General features: G+C 53.0%; 3 long non-coding RNA genes across 3 annotated transcripts; all 3 read left to right on the top strand.

The window, feature by feature from the left end:
- Positions 1–336: 336 nt before the first annotated feature.
- Positions 337–1,959, top strand: LOC135407975 (uncharacterized). Its single transcript, XR_010427123.1, has 2 exons — positions 337–674; positions 1,717–1,959. It is a non-coding gene; the product is annotated as an uncharacterized LOC135407975 (long non-coding RNA).
- Positions 1,960–8,677: 6,718 nt separating this feature from the next.
- On the top strand, positions 8,678–10,300 carry LOC135407974 (uncharacterized). Its single transcript, XR_010427122.1, has 2 exons — positions 8,678–9,015; positions 10,058–10,300. It is a non-coding gene; the product is annotated as an uncharacterized LOC135407974 (long non-coding RNA).
- Positions 10,301–17,017: 6,717 nt separating this feature from the next.
- LOC135407977 (uncharacterized) lies at positions 17,018–18,640 on the top strand. The gene is made up of 2 exons (XR_010427124.1): positions 17,018–17,355; positions 18,398–18,640. It is a non-coding gene; the product is annotated as an uncharacterized LOC135407977 (long non-coding RNA).
- The last annotated feature ends 1,638 nt before the right edge of the window (positions 18,641–20,278 follow it).

The following is a 20,278-nucleotide window of genomic DNA, read 5'->3' as shown; positions in this document are numbered from 1 at the left end:
TCAGGCTTCAACTCTGCACCCACATGTTCCTTTTTCAGTGTCTCTTGCCCTGTACAGGGATGGGAGAGAGACCCAAAACTGTTTGGATTGGTGGGTTGCCTGGGGCACAAAGCTGTCCCTTCTCATCTAGTGCTGCATCAACCGTGTGTCCCAAAACCTCATTACCTCAAGGCAAGATCCCTGCCAAGGCTGGGCAAGGACTTTCCCTCAGAGGTCACACCAATCATGGCACAGCCAGGACAGGCATGTGGGATGGGAGGAGTTCCCTGCTTCCCAGCTGTGCTGGGGCAGGCAGTGTTGGCAATGCAGCTGAGGAGCCAGCAAGACTCTTCCTTGACCTCATGCTGGTCCTTCCCACTCTCTGCTTTTGTGTGCAAAATTTAGGGGGAAAGAGTCCTTCTAGGTGAGACATGTTGTTCTTGAAGCTGTGTCTGTGGGGAGTTTTGAGCTGAGCCCATCTACTGGTCTGAGATTCATGGGGAGTGTCAGCCTTTCTGCAAACCTACACAGCTCTCCCAGACTGTTGCTTTAGTTGTTCTCTGTGTGTCTTTCCCCACGGAAACAGGAATTAAAAATGCGTGCCAGCTCCTAGGGGGATACTGCACTTTTTGGAAGTGCAAGTCCGGTACAAGATTTATTGGACACTGTTCAGCATTCACCATTTGCTGTGAACGGTAAGGTCTGGATTCCTGGGTGAGGAAAATTTCCTTCTTTGTCCATAGGAACAACTGTTAAAGCTTTCTTTCTCAACAATGCCTCATAAATACTCTCCTGCCTTTCTGATTTGTGACAGATGCCCAAGAATGAAGGCAAAAGCCCTGGTGGGTTTGGCCCTGCCCTGAGAGGGGCTGCAGGAGCCCCAGGACAGGCAGCACCTCCCCACTGTCCTGCAGTGCTAGGAGGGTCCTTCAGGCTTTGCAGAGGACTCGCCCAAGGCACCAAAGAGTGAAGCATTTACTGTCCTTGGGCAGCATCTCTTAATGGAAACATCCTTTCCAACCCTCCAGGAGCCAACTCGGGCAGCCACACTCACACCACTGAGCTGGGACCGAAGCCCCTTTGCAGTGAGTGGCCCCAGTGAACCCACGGATGCCCAGCTTGACTCCCTGCACACCCCACAGCCACACAGGCAGACAAATTCTTTCGCAGCTCAACCCCAGGTTTCCCAGAGCAAAGTCTCAGATGTCTGCATCCTCCTTGCAATAATTTAATCAGCATGTAACAACAGAGGAACATCTCAAACTGGTGCCTCTGAAGCTGTGAACCCAACAAAGGAAATACTGTGTTTTACACCATCCGAGTCTAAGTGAGTCAGATTCTGGGGTCAATAGCTCCTACCATGTCACTGAGTGTCCTGACACCTGCCTGTGCCAGAGGTGCCTGGGCCCTTTGTTAAGCAAAAGATGGGCAGTTCATGGCCTCTTGCCTGTGGCTCCCACAAGCCAGAGCTCAATTTATAGCTGCACCCTCAGTTCCCTGCACTGCACGTGCTCCTGCACAGACTGAGAACATGATCCAGGTTTTGCTGCATCTGCACAGACTGGGAGTCAGGGCTGTCACCACTAAGATAACCCAGGTCCAAACTGTCTGCACAATGGACCTTCACTGAGCCTGAGTCTCCTGCACCACAGACTGGATGGTCCTTGCAGGTGAGGTGGGAGAGAGTGGGAGGAAAAGTTACAAGAGATAATGTGCTTGTCTGCTGTCTTCTTACAGTGTGCGGGGTTGAGACCCTGAAATGTCCCAGCAGGATGTCCCCCTCGCTTCTGGCTCCTGGAACCATCTCCTGAGGTCTTCTCCCCTCCCTGCCTCTGCCATGCCCAGCTGCTGGGACAACAGCAGCGGCAGCTGCTCCTGCTGGGTGCTGCTGGGCTGGAGACATCTCGTCCCAGCCGTGGGGTCTGTGGGGCAGAGGCTGCTTTTCCCAGCTTGAATAAAGATGAGCAGTTTGGCATTGCAGGGCTGGGCCGTGTGTGCGTGTCCTTGGCATGGAGGCTGTGCTGTGCCTGCTGGCTGTGGGGGTGGCAAAGGTGGCTTGGTGTGAGGAGAAGCAGCTGGGGATGCTGGGGCTGACCAGTGTGTGTGTCCCTGGGGATGCTCGTGCCTGGCAGTGGAGTGGGGACACAGAGCCTGTCAGTGCCTGTTGGTGCAGGATGTTTGTTGTGGGAGTGATGGAGCAATTCTGCACATGGTCCCACTGGGAAGTGGTGCCAGTGTCCTGCCAGTCACAGATGTCCCCTGTCCCTTACAACCCCAGGTTCATGTGAAGAGCTGTGCTTGGTGTATCCCTTGGGTGGGCATGGCCATGGTTGCCCACATGACATGTCCCTGATGCTGCTCCTTGTCCTGTTCCTCTGTGCTCAGCCCTCCTTGCTGTGGGCAGTGCAGGAGCTGTGCTGCTCCACACCCTGTCCCACCAGGCAGGAGGAGGAGGAGGTCATACAGCTCCTGGGCCAGGTGACCTGTGAAAAAGGTCCCCTTTTGGCCTGGAAATATCCAAATTTGCAATCCCACAGGGAATAAGCAGAGTGACCTGATATCTCTGCTCCATCTGGAGTCAATTTGCATTGATGTCAATCTGCTCCAACAAAGGCAGTGGCCCCTCCCGCTCTGGAAAGCAAAGCTCAGGCTTTGGGTTCTGAGTGGTTCAATACCTGTGTGTGTCCATGTCCATGGGAGGAACTGGTGACCCTGGCATGGTTCAGGGAAGGCTTTCCCTCCCAACAATCATTAATGTTGGAAAAGCCATCTAAGATCATTGAGTCCAAGCATCTAAACCTCACTTGTTGTTACTGGAGGCCATTTTCTCTGGCCCAAAAAACCTTCCACTACCATTGCTTTCTAAAACTGGAGAGCTTAGTGAGGGACGCTAAGATTGTCCCTGTCTTCTGTGGTTTTTCTTCCCCCTGTGCTCTCCTCTCCTGACACTGAGCCTGAGCAGTCACCAGAGCACCCTTCACCTCTGCAGAGCAAAGCTGTTCCCCAATCCCAGGGGCTCCTGCCCAGCCCTTGTGCCACAGGATGTGTTGCAGAAGGATAAGGGTGACATTGCAACAGCCCCAGAAGGCCCCTCAGCCTCTGCCACTGCAGCAGGGAGGGACGAGGGGCAGCCCCAGCACCCCCACACTGATGGGGCACTGCCTGGTTGGCCAAGGACAGTTGTGTCAGCAGCAATAAGGGCATGTCCCACCCACCAGGAGGGGTATAAAACCAGGCTGTTTTGGGCAAAGCAGCATTCCCTGACCCCAAGGGCATCTGGAGCCAAGTGATTCCTGTTGGATTTGCTGCTGCCTGAACACCAAGACCTTCATCAGGTAGGTGACTGTGGGGTCTCTTTCTGGAAAGTTGCCCATTCAGATTCTCAGCTCAAAGCCCATCTGCAGCACAGATTCACCTAAAGGACAAACAGCTGGAAGTATCCAGATGTGCTCTTAGGCCATCAGAGATGTCTGGGAAAGAGAATAAAACCTTTTTATGAGTCTAAGAGCTGAGAACATGTGGTACATGAAACTGAGCTTTCCTAAGTAGAGGAGAGCCTGGAAAGGTGCCTGGATACTGCAGGAGGGACCTGAGAGCTTCTTTGTGGGCAAATAGAAACTTTCTTTGGCTTGAATGGGCAAGAATTGGGGTCAGGTGTGCAGTCTGTTCTCTGGGGAAAGCCTAGGGAAGACCTTAGACAAAGTTATTGGAAAAGGATCATCTTAGGTAATGGATTTCCCAGAGACTGAGACATGAGGAAACACTCCCAAGGTTTGCAAGGTGGCACAGACCTCAGAATTGTTCTTAAGAGAAAGGTAGAGGAAAGATCATGGGCTGTGTTCGGAGGCAGCCCCTCTGCAGTTTGGGGAACCCCAGTGCCCAGGCTTCTGCACCCCCTGGGGTCCTCCATGTCCTCCTTGCCTTGGTGTGCCCTCTGCAGCCCTGCGAAGACGTGGGAGTGGTGGATCAGCCATGAAGATCCTGTACCTGCTCTTCCCCTTGCTCCTCCTGCTGGTCCAGGGTGCTGCAGGTGAGAGGGAAAGAGGGGATTTAGGGGGAGGTCTGAGCCCCCATAACTGGAGTTTTCCATGGCCTTGGGATTGACCACATTACTTAGAGGGATGCAAATGTTGGGGGGGATTGAGGAAAATGGAGTTTTTCAAGTGAACTTCCAACAGATACAGATGTGGGGCGGGTGGAGCCCCTGGAAATAGAAGCCTGGCTTGTCCTCATGGTCAGGAAGGGGGTTGGTTTCAGGCTCCAACTCTGCACCCAGATGTTCCTCTTTAAGTGCCTGAAAGATGTCCCTTCTCATCTTGGGATGCATCCATCTCATTACCCCAAGGCATGATCCCTGCAAGGGCTGGGCAAGGACTTTCCCTCAGAGGTCACACCAATCATGGCACAGCCAGGACAGGCATGTGGGATGGGAGGAGTCCCCTGCTTTCCAGCTGTGCTGGGGCAGGCAGTGTTGGCAATGCAGCTGGGCAGCCAGCAAGGCTCTTCTTCGACCTCATGCTGGTCCTTCCCACTCTCTGCTCTTGTGTGCACCCAATATAGGGGGGAAAAGTCCTCCTTGCAATGGAAGATGTGTCTGTGGGGAGTTTTGAGCTGAGCCCATCTGTTGGCCTGAAATTCACGGGAAGTTTCAGCTGTCCTGCACAACACACAGCTCTCCCAGATTGTCACTGTAATTGTTCTCTGTGTGTCTTTGCCCATGGAAACAGGAGATCCAACTGAATGCAGACGGCGAGGGGGATACTGCACTTTTGAGAATTGCCCCTTCTCTACAGTACCAATTGGATTCTGCTCAAAAGATACTCTCTGCTGCCTAAGGTAAGGACAAGAACCCTGGCTGAAAAAAGATTTTCCTCCTTTTTCCACAGAAAGATCTGTTAGAAATTTCTTTCTAGCTAATGCTTGATAAATAATCTCCTGCATTTATGGTCTGTGGGAGAGGCCCAAGAATGAAGGCAAAAGCCCTTGTGGGTTTGGACCAGACCAGAGTGGGGCTGCAGGAGCTCCAGGTCAGCCAGTGTCTCCCAACTCACCTCCAGTGCCAGGAGGCTCCTTCAGGCTTTGCACAGGACTCACCAAAACCGCTAAAGAGTGAAGCATTTGCTGTCCTTGGGCAGCAACCCAGGACATGATCCAGGTTTTGCTGCATCTGCACAGACTTGGAATCAGGGCTGTCCCCACTAAGATAACCCTGATCGAAACTGTCTGCATGAAGGACTGGGCCTCACCTGTGCTGAGCCTGAGTCTCCTGCACCACAGACTGGATGGTGCTTGTGGGGGAGGTGGGAGAGAGTGGGAGGGAAAATTACAAGAGCTGATGTGCTTCTCTGCTTTCTTTGTACAGCCCCCGGGGTTGAGACCCTGAAGTGTCCAAGCAGGACGTCCCCCTCGCTTCTGGCTCCTGGAACCATCTCCCGATGTCCTTTCCCCTCCCTGCCTCTGCCATGCCCAGCTGCTGGCACAGCAGCAGCAGCAGCTGCTCCTGCTGGGTGCTGCTGGGCTGGAGACATCTCATCCCAGCTGTGGGGTCTGTGGGGCAGAGGCTGCTTTTCCCGGCTTGAATAAAGATGAGCAGTTTGGCATTGCAGGGCTGGGCCGTGTGTGCGTGTCCTTGGCATGGAGGCTGTGCTGTGCCTGCTGGCTGTGGGGGTGGCAAAGGTGGCTTGGTGTGAGGAGAAGCAGCTGGGGATGCTGGGGCTGACCAGTGTGTGTGTCCCTGGGGATGCTCGTGCCTGGCAGTGGAGTGGGGACACAGAGCCTGTCAGTGCCTGTTGGTGCAGGATGTTTGTTGTGGGAGTGATGGAGCTGCCCTGCAGACGCTCCCTTTGAGAAGTGGGACCTGTGTCCTGGTCCTGCCAGTCACAGGTGTCCCTTGTCCCTGACAAGCACAGTATGACTAAACCATGTCCCCAGTTCCATATCTACGTGATTTTGAATGCCCCCAGGGATGGGGACTCCACAATACCCTGGACAACTGTGCCAGTTCCTGACCACACTTTTGGTGAAGAAATTGTTCCTAAGGCCTGAACTAAACCTCCCGGGTGTAATTGAGGCCATTTCCTCTGCTCCTGTCACTTGTTCCCTGGGAGAAGGGACTGATCTCAAAAAAGATTCCACTGCCATTGCTTTCCAGAAATGGAGAGTTTACTGAGGGACTTTCAGATCAGCCCTTTCTGCTGCGGCCTTTCATCTCCCTGTGCTCTCCTGTCCTGACACTGACCCTGAGCAGTCACCACGAGCACCCTTCACCTCTGCAGAGCAAAGCTCTTCCTCCATTCCAGGCAGCTCCTGCCCAGCTTGTGTGTCACAGGATGTGTTGGAGGAGGATAATGGTGACATTGCAACAGCCCCAGCAGGCCCCTCAGCCTCTGCCACTGCAGCAGGGAGGGACGAGGGGCAGCCCCAGCACCCCCACACTGATGGGGCACTGCCTGGTTGACCAAGGGCAGTTGTGTCAACAGCAATAAGGGCATGTCCCACCCACCAGGAGGGGTAGAAAAACAGGCTGTTTTAGGCAAAGCAGCATTCCCTGACCCCAAGGGCATCTGGAGCCAAGTGATTCCTGTTGGATTTGCTGCTGCCTGAACACCAAGATCTTCATCAGGTAGGTGACTGTGGGGTCTCATTCTGAAACCTCCCCATTCAGATTCGCAGCTCAAAGCCCATCTGCACAGACTCATCTAAAGGACAAACAGCTGGAAGTATCCAGGTGTATTCTTAGCCCATCAGAGATGGGAAAAAGAAGAAAAGCCTTCATATGAGTCTAAGAGCCCAGTATATGTGGAAGGTGAAACTAAGCTTTTCTAAGTAGAGGAGAGACTGGAAATGCGCCTTGATGCTGCAGGAGGGAGCTCAGAGCTTCTTTCTTGGGGAAGTAGGACTTGGCTTGGCAAAGTAAGGAAACACTTTTCCCACTGCAGTAAAGTGCTTTCCCATCATTTCAGGCTTTCAGTAACTCCAAAGGTTGATTTCTGTTTCCATTTCTGGGCACCAAGACACTTTCCTGTCCTCTGGTTCATCTCTGGATCGGGGCTGCATGAGGCAGGGGTGGCAAGTGTGGGGCTGGGGAGTGCCTTTGATGGGAATCCTGGGACTGCTCTGGAGTTGGGGATGGGCACGGTGAGCTGGGAGGACTTTCCTGATCGCAGGGAAGAAGAAGTGATTGGGCAGAGTGTTTAGGGCATGGGTTTGATCCATGAAGCCTAAGGGAGTAAAAGATCTTTAGTTCTATAGCGAAAGTCTGTGGAAGATCTTGGGAAAAATCTTTGGGAAAGGATCATCCTCACTGCTTTGGTGTCCCCTCTGCAGCCCTGTAAAGAGCCAGGAGAGGTGGATCAGCCATGAAGATCCTGTACCTGCTCTTCCCCTTGCTCCTCCTGTTGGTGCAGAATGTTGAAGGTGAGAGGGGAAGAGGAGAGGTGGGGAAACGTGATCCTCCATCATTGTGGCTTTCCATGTTATTACGACCTGCCCCAGGAAAAGGGGAGAGGGGGTAACTCAGGTTTTTATCAATAATTCCCTTGGGGTGGATTAAAGTAAAACGACACTAAATAATCGGTGTCTGAAAACATATACTGGCAAGGTTTATTTTAACAATTCTGTATCAACAGGCATGCTAGCAGTTTGGGTGCTGTCATACAACAATATGACACAGAGATAACCTTTGGGGGGGGGGGAAGAAAATGCATAGGGGAGAGAAAGGCAGGATAAGAGCAAGGGAGAGTAAGGGAAAGGAAAGCTGAGAGTGGACAGATGTCTATAGTCACCGCCCACGGGGTCCAGCGATGCTTCCATGTCTGTCAGTTGAAGTGGTGGCCTTGATCTGCTGGGGGTGAAGGAGGGAAGCCCCCATACTCCAACAAGTTATGAGTTCTATCCATGGTTAGTGTCACGGGCCATGCCTCGAGCCTCCAACATCTCCTAGGTCTGTGTGCTGAGGGTTTTTTTTGTGTCTCGCCTGGTTCCCGCCTTTCAAGATTAGCAGAGGGAGGGAGGGGCCTGATTGCTCATCAGATGTATCAACAGTCAAAAGCTCCCAAGCTCAGCTCTTGCCTTTCAGGGCTTCACACCTTCAGCACTGGAGGGAGGGAGGGGCCTGACTGCTCATCAGAGGTATCATGCAAGTCAAAAGCCTGCAAAAGTCTCCTAGAATGCATAAATCATTAACCATTTCAGTCTCTGACACATGTCCCACCAAGTGACCATGTTAGTTGGAGGGATGCAAAGGTTAGCGGGGCTTGACATGTTATTCGAGTAACCATCCAATAGCACACAGATTTGGGAGGGAGAGAATCCTTGAAGGTAGAAGCCTGGCTTCTCCTGTGCCTCAGGACACGGTTTGATTTCAGGCTTCAACTCTGCACCCACATGTTCCTTTTTCAGTGTCTCTTGCCCTGTACAGGGATGGGAGAGAGACCCAAAACTGTTTGGATTGGTGGGTTGCCTGGGGCACAAAGCTGTCCCTTCTCATCTAGTGCTGCATCAACCGTGTGTCCCAAAACCTCATTACCTCAAGGCAAGATCCCTGCCAAGGCTGGGCAAGGACTTTCCCTCAGAGGTCACACCAATCATGGCACAGCCAGGACAGGCATGTGGGATGGGAGGAGTTCCCTGCTTCCCAGCTGTGCTGGGGCAGGCAGTGTTGGCAATGCAGCTGAGGAGCCAGCAAGACTCTTCCTTGACCTCATGCTGGTCCTTCCCACTCTCTGCTTTTGTGTGCAAAATTTAGGGGGAAAGAGTCCTTCTAGGTGAGACATGTTGTTCTTGAAGCTGTGTCTGTGGGGAGTTTTGAGCTGAGCCCATCTACTGGTCTGAGATTCATGGGGAGTGTCAGCCTTTCTGCAAACCTACACAGCTCTCCCAGACTGTTGCTTTAGTTGTTCTCTGTGTGTCTTTCCCCACGGAAACAGGAATTAAAAATGCGTGCCAGCTCCTAGGGGGATACTGCACTTTTTGGAAGTGCAAGTCCGGTACAAGATTTATTGGACACTGTTCAGCATTCACCATTTGCTGTGAACGGTAAGGTCTGGATTCCTGGGTGAGGAAAATTTCCTTCTTTGTCCATAGGAACAACTGTTAAAGCTTTCTTTCTCAACAATGCCTCATAAATACTCTCCTGCCTTTCTGATTTGTGACAGATGCCCAAGAATGAAGGCAAAAGCCCTGGTGGGTTTGGCCCTGCCCTGAGAGGGGCTGCAGGAGCCCCAGGACAGGCAGCACCTCCCCACTGTCCTGCAGTGCTAGGAGGGTCCTTCAGGCTTTGCAGAGGACTCGCCCAAGGCACCAAAGAGTGAAGCATTTACTGTCCTTGGGCAGCATCTCTTAATGGAAACATCCTTTCCAACCCTCCAGGAGCCAACTCGGGCAGCCACACTCACACCACTGAGCTGGGACCGAAGCCCCTTTGCAGTGAGTGGCCCCAGTGAACCCACGGATGCCCAGCTTGACTCCCTGCACACCCCACAGCCACACAGGCAGACAAATTCTTTCGCAGCTCAACCCCAGGTTTCCCAGAGCAAAGTCTCAGATGTCTGCATCCTCCTTGCAATAATTTAATCAGCATGTAACAACAGAGGAACATCTCAAACTGGTGCCTCTGAAGCTGTGAACCCAACAAAGGAAATACTGTGTTTTACACCATCCGAGTCTAAGTGAGTCAGATTCTGGGGTCAATAGCTCCTACCATGTCACTGAGTGTCCTGACACCTGCCTGTGCCAGAGGTGCCTGGGCCCTTTGTTAAGCAAAAGATGGGCAGTTCATGGCCTCTTGCCTGTGGCTCCCACAAGCCAGAGCTCAATTTATAGCTGCACCCTCAGTTCCCTGCACTGCACGTGCTCCTGCACAGACTGAGAACATGATCCAGGTTTTGCTGCATCTGCACAGACTGGGAGTCAGGGCTGTCACCACTAAGATAACCCAGGTCCAAACTGTCTGCACAATGGACCTTCACTGAGCCTGACTCTCCTGCACCACAGACTGGATGGTCCTTGCAGGTGAGGTGGGAGAGAGTGGGAGGAAAAGTTACAAGAGATAATGTGCTTGTCTGCTGTCTTCTTACAGTGTGCGGGGTTGAGACCCTGAAATGTCCCAGCAGGATGTCCCCCTCGCTTCTGGCTCCTGGAACCATCTCCTGAGGTCTTCTCCCCTCCCTGCCTCTGCCATGCCCAGCTGCTGGGACAACAGCAGCGGCAGCTGCTCCTGCTGGGTGCTGCTGGGCTGGAGACATCTCGTCCCAGCCGTGGGGTCTGTGGGGCAGAGGCTGCTTTTCCCAGCTTGAATAAAGATGAGCAGTTTGGCATTGCAGGGCTGGGCCGTGTGTGCGTGTCCTTGGCATGGAGGCTGTGCTGTGCCTGCTGGCTGTGGGGGTGGCAAAGGTGGCTTGGTGTGAGGAGAAGCAGCTGGGGATGCTGGGGCTGACCAGTGTGTGTGTCCCTGGGGATGCTCGTGCCTGGCAGTGGAGTGGGGACACAGAGCCTGTCAGTGCCTGTTGGTGCAGGATGTTTGTTGTGGGAGTGATGGAGCAATTCTGCACATGGTCCCACTGGGAAGTGGTGCCAGTGTCCTGCCAGTCACAGATGTCCCCTGTCCCTTACAACCCCAGGTTCATGTGAAGAGCTGTGCTTGGTGTATCCCTTGGGTGGGCATGGCCATGGTTGCCCACATGACATGTCCCTGATGCTGCTCCTTGTCCTGTTCCTCTGTGCTCAGCCCTCCTTGCTGTGGGCAGTGCAGGAGCTGTGCTGCTCCACACCCTGTCCCACCAGGCAGGAGGAGGAGGAGGTCATACAGCTCCTGGGCCAGGTGACCTGTGAAAAAGGTCCCATTTTGGCCTGGAAATATCCAAATTTGCAATCCCACAGGGAATAAGCAGAGTGACCTGATATCTCTGCTCCATCTGGAGTCAATTTGCATTGACGTCAATCTGCTCCAACAAAGGCAGTGGCCCCTCCCGCTCTGGAAAGCAAAGCTCAGGCTTTGGGTTCTGAGTGGTTCAATACCTGTGTGTGTCCATGTCCATGGGAGGAACTGGCGACCCTGGCATGGTTCAGGGAAGGCTTTCCCTCCCAACAATCATTAATGTTGGAAAAGCCATCTAAGATCATTGAGTCCAAGCATCTAAACCTCACTTGTTGTTACTGGAGGCCATTTTCTCTGGCCCAAAAAACCTTCCACTACCATTGCTTTCTAAAACTGGAGAGCTTAGTGAGGGACGCTAAGATTGTCCCTGTCTTCTGTGGTTTTTCTTCCCCCTGTGCTCTCCTCTCCTGACACTGAGCCTGAGCAGTCACCAGAGCACCCTTCACCTCTGCAGAGCAAAGCTGTTCCCCAATCCCAGGGGCTCCTGCCCAGCCCTTGTGCCACAGGATGTGTTGCAGAAGGATAAGGGTGACATTGCAACAGCCCCAGAAGGCCCCTCAGCCTCTGCCACTGCAGCAGGGAGGGACGAGGGGCAGCCCCAGCACCCCCACACTGATGGGGCACTGCCTGGTTGGCCAAGGACAGTTGTGTCAGCAGCAATAAGGGCATGTCCCACCCACCAGGAGGGGTATAAAACCAGGCTGTTTTGGGCAAAGCAGCATTCCCTGACCCCAAGGGCATCTGGAGCCAAGTGATTCCTGTTGGATTTGCTGCTGCCTGAACACCAAGACCTTCATCAGGTAGGTGACTGTGGGGTCTCTTTCTGGAAAGTTGCCCATTCAGATTCTCAGCTCAAAGCCCATCTGCAGCACAGATTCACCTAAAGGACAAACAGCTGGAAGTATCCAGATGTGCTCTTAGGCCATCAGAGATGTCTGGGAAAGAGAATAAAACCTTTTTATGAGTCTAAGAGCTGAGAACATGTGGTACATGAAACTGAGCTTTCCTAAGTAGAGGAGAGCCTGGAAAGGTGCCTGGATACTGCAGGAGGGACCTGAGAGCTTCTTTGTGGGCAAATAGAAACACTCTTTGGCTTGAATGGGCAAGAATTGGGGTCAGGTGTGCAGTCTGTTCTCTGGGGAAAGCCTAGGGAAGACCTTAGACAAAGTTATTGGAAAAGGATCATCTTAGGTAATGGATTTCCCAGAGACTGAGACATGAGGAAACACTCCCAAGGTTTGCAAGGTGGCACAGACCTCAGAATTGTTCTTAAGAGAAAGGTAGAGGAAAGATCATGGGCTGTGTTCGGAGGCAGCCCCTCTGCAGTTTGGGGAACCCCAGTGCCCAGGCTTCTGCACCCCCTGGGGTCCTCCATGTCCTCCTTGCCTTGGTGTGCCCTCTGCAGCCCTGCGAAGACGTGGGAGTGGTGGATCAGCCATGAAGATCCTGTACCTGCTCTTCCCCTTGCTCCTCCTGCTGGTCCAGGGTGCTGCAGGTGAGAGGGAAAGAGGGGATTTAGGGGGAGGTCTGAGCCCCCATAACTGGAGTTTTCCATGGCCTTGGGATTGACCACATTACTTAGAGGGATGCAAATGTTGGGGGGGATTGAGGAAAATGGAGTTTTTCAAGTGAACTTCCAACAGATACAGATGTGGGGCGGGTGGAGCCCCTGGAAATAGAAGCCTGGCTTGTCCTCATGGTCAGGAAGGGGGTTGGTTTCAGGCTCCAACTCTGCACCCAGATGTTCCTCTTTAAGTGCCTGAAAGATGTCCCTTCTCATCTTGGGATGCATCCATCTCATTACCCCAAGGCATGATCCCTGCAAGGGCTGGGCAAGGACTTTCCCTCAGAGGTCACACCAATCATGGCACAGCCAGGACAGGCATGTGGGATGGGAGGAGTCCCCTGCTTTCCAGCTGTGCTGGGGCAGGCAGTGTTGGCAATGCAGCTGGGCAGCCAGCAAGGCTCTTCTTCGACCTCATGCTGGTCCTTCCCACTCTCTGCTCTTGTGTGCACCCAATATAGGGGGGAAAAGTCCTCCTTGCAATGGAAGATGTGTCTGTGGGGAGTTTTGAGCTGAGCCCATCTGTTGGCCTGAAATTCACGGGAAGTTTCAGCTGTCCTGCACAACACACAGCTCTCCCAGATTGTCACTGTAATTGTTCTCTGTGTGTCTTTGCCCATGGAAACAGGAGATCCAACTGAATGCAGACGGCGAGGGGGATACTGCACTTTTGAGAATTGCCCCTTCTCTACAGTACCAATTGGATTCTGCTCAAAAGATACTCTCTGCTGCCTAAGGTAAGGACAAGAACCCTGGCTGAAAAAAGATTTTCCTCCTTTTTCCACAGAAAGATCTGTTAGAAATTTCTTTCTAGCTAATGCTTGATAAATAATCTCCTGCATTTATGGTCTGTGGGAGAGGCCCAAGAATGAAGGCAAAAGCCCTTGTGGGTTTGGACCAGACCAGAGTGGGGCTGCAGGAGCTCCAGGTCAGCCAGTGTCTCCCAACTCACCTCCAGTGCCAGGAGGCTCCTTCAGGCTTTGCACAGGACTCACCAAAACCGCTAAAGAGTGAAGCATTTGCTGTCCTTGGGCAGCAACCCAGGACATGATCCAGGTTTTGCTGCATCTGCACAGACTTGGAATCAGGGCTGTCCCCACTAAGATAACCCTGATCGAAACTGTCTGCATGAAGGACTGGGCCTCACCTGTGCTGAGCCTGAGTCTCCTGCACCACAGACTGGATGGTGCTTGCGGGGGAGGTGGGAGAGAGTGGGAGGGAAAATTACAAGAGCTGATGTGCTTCTCTGCTTTCTTTGTACAGCCCCCGGGGTTGAGACCCTGAAGTGTCCAAGCAGGACGTCCCCCTCGCTTCTGGCTCCTGGAACCATCTCCCGATGTCCTTTCCCCTCCCTGCCTCTGCCATGCCCAGCTGCTGGCACAGCAGCAGCAGCAGCTGCTCCTGCTGGGTGCTGCTGGGCTGGAGACATCTCAACCCAGCCGTGGGGTCTGTGGGCCAGAGGCTGCTTTTCCCGGCTTGAATAAAGATGAGCAGTTTGGCATTGCAGGGCTGGGCCGTGTGTGCGTGTCCTTGGCATGGAGGCTGTGCTGTGCCTGCTGGCTGTGGGGGTGGCAAAGGTGGCTTGGTGTGAGGAGAAGCAGCTGGGGATGCTGGGGCTGACCAGTGTGTGTGTCCCTGGGGATGCTCGTGCCTGGCAGTGGAGTGGGGACACAGAGCCTGTCAGTGCCTGTTGGTGCAGGATGTTTGTGTGGGAGTGATGGAGCTGCCCTGCAGACGCTCCCTTTGAGAAGTGGGACCTGTGTCCTGGTCCTGCCAGTCATAGGTGTCCCTTGTCCCTGACAAGCACAGTATGACTAAACCATGTCCCCAGTTCCATATCTACGTGATTTTGAATGCCCCCAGGGATGGGGACTCCACAATACCCTGGACAACTGTGCCAGTTCCTGACCACACTTTTGGTGAAGAAATTGTTCCTAAGGCCTGAACTAAACCTCCCGGGTGTAATTGAGGCCATTTCCTCTGCTCCTGTCACTTGTTCCCTGGGAGAAGGGACTGATCTCAAAAAAGATTCCACTGCCATTGCTTTCCAGAAATGGAGAGTTTACTGAGGGACTTTCAGATCAGCCCTTTCTGCTGCGGCCTTTCATCTCCCTGTGCTCTCCTGTCCTGACACTGACCCTGAGCAGTCACCACGAGCACCCTTCACCTCTGCAGAGCAAAGCTCTTCCTCCATTCCAGGCAGCTCCTGCCCAGCTTGTGTGTCACAGGATGTGTTGGAGGAGGATAATGGTGACAGTGCAACAGCCCCAGCAGGCCCCTCAGCCTCTGCCACTGCAGCAGGGAGGGACGAGGGGCAGCCCCAGCACCCCCACACTGATGGGGCACTGCCTGGTTGACCAAGGGCAGTTGTGTCAACAGCAATAAGGGCATGTCCCACCCACCAGGAGGGGTAGAAAAACAGGCTGTTTTAGGCAAAGCAGCATTCCCTGACCCCAAGGGCATCTGGAGCCAAGTGATTCCTGTTGGATTTGCTGCTGCCTGAACACCAAGATCTTCATCAGGTAGGTGACTGTGGGGTCTCATTCTGAAACCTCCCCATTCAGATTCGCAGCTCAAAGCCCATCTGCACAGACTCATCTAAAGGACAAACAGCTGGAAGTATCCAGGTGTATTCTTAGCCCATCAGAGATGGGAAAAAGAAGAAAAGCCTTCATATGCGTCTAAGAGCCCAGTATATGTGGAAGGTGAAACTAAGCTTTTCTAAGTAGAGGAGAGACTGGAAATGCGCCTTGATGCTGCAGGAGGGAGCTCAGAGCTTCTTTCTTGGGGAAGTAGGACTTGGCTTGGCAAAGTAAGGAAACACTTTTCCCACTGCAGTAAAGTGCTTTCCCATCATTTCAGGCTTTCAGTAACTCCAAAGGTTGATTTCTGTTTCCATTTCTGGGCACCAAGACACTTTCCTGTCCTCTGGTTCATCTCTGGATCGGGGCTGCATGAGGCAGGGGTGGCAAGTGTGGGGCTGGGGAGTGCCTTTGATGGGAATCCTGGGACTGCTCTGGAGTTGGGGATGGGCACGGTGAGCTGGGAGGACTTTCCTGATCGCAGGGAAGAAGAAGTGATTGGGCAGAGTGTTTAGGGCATGGGTTTGATCCATGAAGCCTAAGGGAGTAAAAGATCTTTAGTTCTATAGCGAAAGTCTGTGGAAGATCTTGGGAAAAATCTTTGGGAAAGGATCATCCTCACTGCTTTGGTGTCCCCTCTGCAGCCCTGTAAAGAGCCAGGAGAGGTGGATCAGCCATGAAGATCCTGTACCTGCTCTTCCCCTTGCTCCTCCTGTTGGTGCAGAATGTTGAAGGTGAGAGGGGAAGAGGAGAGGTGGGGAAACGTGATCCTCCATCATTGTGGCTTTCCATGTTATTACGACCTGCCCCAGGAAAAGGGGAGAGGGGGTAACTCAGGTTTTTATCAATAATTCCCTTGGGGTGGATTAAAGTAAAACGACACTAAATAATCGGTGTCTGAAAACATATACTGGCAAGGTTTATTTTAACAATTCTGTATCAACAGGCATGCTAGCAGTTTGGGTGCTGTCATACAACAATATGACACAGAGATAACCTTTGGGGGGGGGGGAAGAAAATGCATAGGGGAGAGAAAGGCAGGATAAGAGCAAGGGAGAGTAAGGGAAAGGAAAGCTGAGAGTGGACAGATGTCTATAGTCACCGCCCACGGGGTCCAGCGATGCTTCCATGTCTGTCAGTTGAAGTGGTGGCCTTGATCTGCTGGGGGTGAAGGAGGGAAGCCCCCATACTCCAACAAGTTATGAGTTCTATCCATGGTTAGTGTCACGGGCCATGCCTCGAGCCTCCAACATCTCCTAGGTCTGTGTGCTGAGGGGTTTTTTTGTGTCTCGCCTGGTTCCCGCCTTTCAAGATTAGCAGAGGGAGGGAGGGGCCTGATTGCTCATCAGATGTATCAACAGTCAAAAGCTCCCAAGCTCAGCTCTTGCCTTTCAGGGCTTCACACCTTCAGCACTGGAGGGAGGGAGGGGCCTGACTGCTCATCAGAGGTATCATGCAAGTCAAAAGCCTGCAAAAGTCTCCTAGAATGCATAAATCATTAACCATTTCAGTCTCTGACACATGTCCCACCAAGTGACCATGTTAGTTGGAGGGATGCAAAGGTTAGCGGGGCTTGACATGTTATTCGAGTAACCATCCAATAGCACACAGATTTGGGAGGGAGAGAATCCTTGAAGGTAGAAGCCTGGCTTCTCCTGTGCCTCAGGACACGGTTTGATTTCAGGCTTCAACTCTGCACCCACATGTTCCTTTTTCAGTGTCTCTTGCCCTGTACAGGGATGGGAGAGAGACCCAAAACTGTTTGGATTGGTGGGTTGCCTGGGGCACAAAGCTGTCCCTTCTCATCTAGTGCTGCATCAACCGTGTGTCCCAAAACCTCATTACCTCAAGGCAAGATCCCTGCCAAGGCTGGGCAAGGACTTTCCCTCAGAGGTCACACCAATCATGGCACAGCCAGGACAGGCATGTGGGATGGGAGGAGTTCCCTGCTTCCCAGCTGTGCTGGGGCAGGCAGTGTTGGCAATGCAGCTGAGGAGCCAGCAAGACTCTTCCTTGACCTCATGCTGGTCCTTCCCACTCTCTGCTTTTGTGTGCAAAATTTAGGGGGAAAGAGTCCTTCTAGGTGAGACATGTTGTTCTTGAAGCTGTGTCTGTGGGGAGTTTTGAGCTGAGCCCATCTACTGGTCTGAGATTCATGGGGAGTGTCAGCCTTTCTGCAAACCTACACAGCTCTCCCAGACTGTTGCTTTAGTTGTTCTCTGTGTGTCTTTCCCCACGGAAACAGGAATTAAAAATGCGTGCCAGCTCCTAGGGGGATACTGCACTTTTTGGAAGTGCAAGTCCGGTACAAGATTTATTGGACACTGTTCAGCATTCACCATTTGCTGTGAACGGTAAGGTCTGGATTCCTGGGTGAGGAAAATTTCCTTCTTTGTCCATAGGAACAACTGTTAAAGCTTTCTTTCTCAACAATGCCTCATAAATACTCTCCTGCCTTTCTGATTTGTGACAGATGCCCAAGAATGAAGGCAAAAGCCCTGGTGGGTTTGGCCCTGCCCTGAGAGGGGCTGCAGGAGCCCCAGGACAGGCAGCACCTCCCCACTGTCCTGCAGTGCTAGGAGGGCCTTCAGGCTTTGCAGAGGACTCGCCCAAGGCACCAAAGAGTGAAGCATTTACTGTCCTTGGGCAGCATCTCTTAATGGAAACATCCTTTCCAACCCTCCAGGAGCCAACTCGGGCAGCCACACTCACACCACTGAGCTGGGACCGAAGCCCCTTTGCAGTGAGTGGCCCCAGTGAACCCCACGGATGCCCAGCTTGACTCCCTGCACACCCCACAGCCACACAGGCAGACAAATTCTTTCGCAGCTCAACCCCAGGTTTCCCAGAGCAAAGTCTCAGATGTCTGCATCCTCCTTGCAATAATTTAATCAGCATGTAACAACAGAGGAACATCTCAAACTGGTGCCTCTGAAGCTGTGAACCCAACAAAGGAAATACTGTGTTTTACACCATCCGAGTCTAAGTGAGTCAGATTCTGGGGTCAATAGCTCCTACCATGTCACTGAGTGTCCTGACACCTGCCTGTGCCAGAGGTGCCTGGGCCCTTTGTTAAGCAAAAGATGGGCAGTTCATGGCCTCTTGCCTGTGGCTCCCACAAGCCAGAGCTCAATTTATAGCTGCACCCTCAGTTCCCTGCACTGCACGTGCTCCTGCACAGACTGAGAACATGATCCAGGTTTTGCTGCATCTGCACAGACTGGGAGTCAGGGCTGTCACCACTAAGATAACCCAGGTCCAAACTGTCTGCACAATGGACCTTCACTGAGCCTGACTCTCCTGCACCACAGACTGGATGGTCCTTGCAGGTGAGGTGGGAGAGAGTGGGAGGAAAAGTTACAAGAGATAATGTGCTTGTCTGCTGTCTTCTTACAGTGTGCGGGGTTGAGACCCTGAAATGTCCCAGCAGGATGTCCCCCTCGCTTCTGGCTCCTGGAACCATCTCCTGAGGTCTTCTCCCCTCCCTGCCTCTGCCATGCCCAGCTGCTGGGACAACAGCAGCGGCAGCTGCTCCTGCTGGGTGCTGCTGGGCTGGAGACATCTCGTCCCAGCCGTGGGGTCTGTGGGGCAGAGGCTGCTTTTCCCAGCTTGAATAAAGATGAGCAGTTTGGCATTGCAGGGCTGGGCCGTGTGTGCGTGTCCTTGGCATGGAGGCTGTGCTGTGCCTGCTGGCTGTGGGGGTGGCAAAGGTGGCTTGGTGTGAGGAGAAGCAGCTGGGGATGCTGGGGCTGACCAGTGTGTGTGTCCCTGGGGATGCTCGTGCCTGGCAGTGGAGTGGGGACACAGAGCCTGTCAGTGCCTGTTGGTGCAGGATGTTTGTTGTGGGAGTGATGGAGCAATTCTGCACATGGTCCCACTGGGAAGTGGTGCCAGTGTCCTGCCAGTCACAGATGTCCCCTGTCCCTTACAACCCCAGGTTCATGTGAAGAGCTGTGCTTGGTGTATCCCTTGGGTGGGCATGGCCATGGTTGCCCACATGACATGTCCCTGATGCTGCTCCTTGTCCTGTTCCTCTGTGCTCAGCCCTCCTTGCTGTGGGCAGTGCAGGAGCTGTGCTGCTCCACACCCTGTCCCACCAGGCAGGAGGAGGAGGAGGTCATACAGCTCCTGGGCCAGGTGACCTGTGAAAAAGGTCCCCTTTTGGCCTGGAAATATCCAAATTTGCAATCCCACAGGGAATAAGCAGAGTGACCTGATATCTCTGCTCCATCTGGAGTCAATCTGCATTGACATCAATCTGCTCCAACAAAGGCAGTGGCCCCTCCCGCTCTGGAAAGCAAAGCTCAGGCTTTGGGTTCTGAGTGGTTCAATACCTGTGTGTGTCCATGTCCATGGGAGGAACTGGTGACCCTGGCATGGTTCAGGGAAGGCTTTCCCTCCCAACAATCATTAATGTTGGAAAAGCCATCTAAGATCATTGAGTCCAAGCATCTAAACCTCACTTGTTGTTACTGGAGGCCATTTTCTCTGGCCCAAAAAACCTTCCACTACCATTGCTTTCTAAAACTGGAGAGCTTAGTGAGGGACGCTAAGATTGTCCCTGTCTTCTGTGGTTTTTCTTCCCCCTGTGCTCTCCTCTCCTGACACTGAGCCTGAGCAGTCACCAGAGCACCCTTCACCTCTGCAGAGCAAAGCTGTTCCCCAATCCCAGGGGCTCCTGCCCAGCCCTTGTGCCACAGGATGTGTTGCAGAAGGATAAGGGTGACATTGCAACAGCCCCAGAAGGCCCCTCAGCCTCTGCCACTGCAGCAGGGAGGGACGAGGGGCAGCCCCAGCACCCCCACACTGATGGGGCACTGCCTGGTTGGCCAAGGACAGTTGTGTCAGCAGCAATAAGGGCATGTCCCACCCACCAGGAGGGGTATAAAACCAGGCTGTTTTGGGCAAAGCAGCATTCCCTGACCCCAAGGGCATCTGGAGCCAAGTGATTCCTGTTGGATTTGCTGCTGCCTGAACACCAAGACCTTCATCAGGTAGGTGACTGTGGGGTCTCTTTCTGGAAAGTTGCCCATTCAGATTCTCAGCTCAAAGCCCATCTGCAGCACAGATTCACCTAAAGGACAAACAGCTGGAAGTATCCAGATGTGCTCTTAGGCCATCAGAGATGTCTGGGAAAGAGAATAAAACCTTTTTATGAGTCTAAGAGCTGAGAACATGTGGTACATGAAACTGAGCTTTCCTAAGTAGAGGAGAGCCTGGAAAGGTGCCTGGATACTGCAGGAGGGACCTGAGAGCTTCTTTGTGGGCAAATAGAAA

This window comes from Pseudopipra pipra, unplaced genomic scaffold (assembly GCF_036250125.1).
Source record: "Pseudopipra pipra isolate bDixPip1 unplaced genomic scaffold, bDixPip1.hap1 HAP1_SCAFFOLD_117, whole genome shotgun sequence".
In the NCBI taxonomy this organism is placed as follows: domain Eukaryota; kingdom Metazoa; phylum Chordata; class Aves; order Passeriformes; family Pipridae; genus Pseudopipra; species Pseudopipra pipra.
The sequence above is the reverse complement of the archived record's forward strand: the minus strand, read 5'-3'. Positions and strand labels throughout refer to the sequence as shown.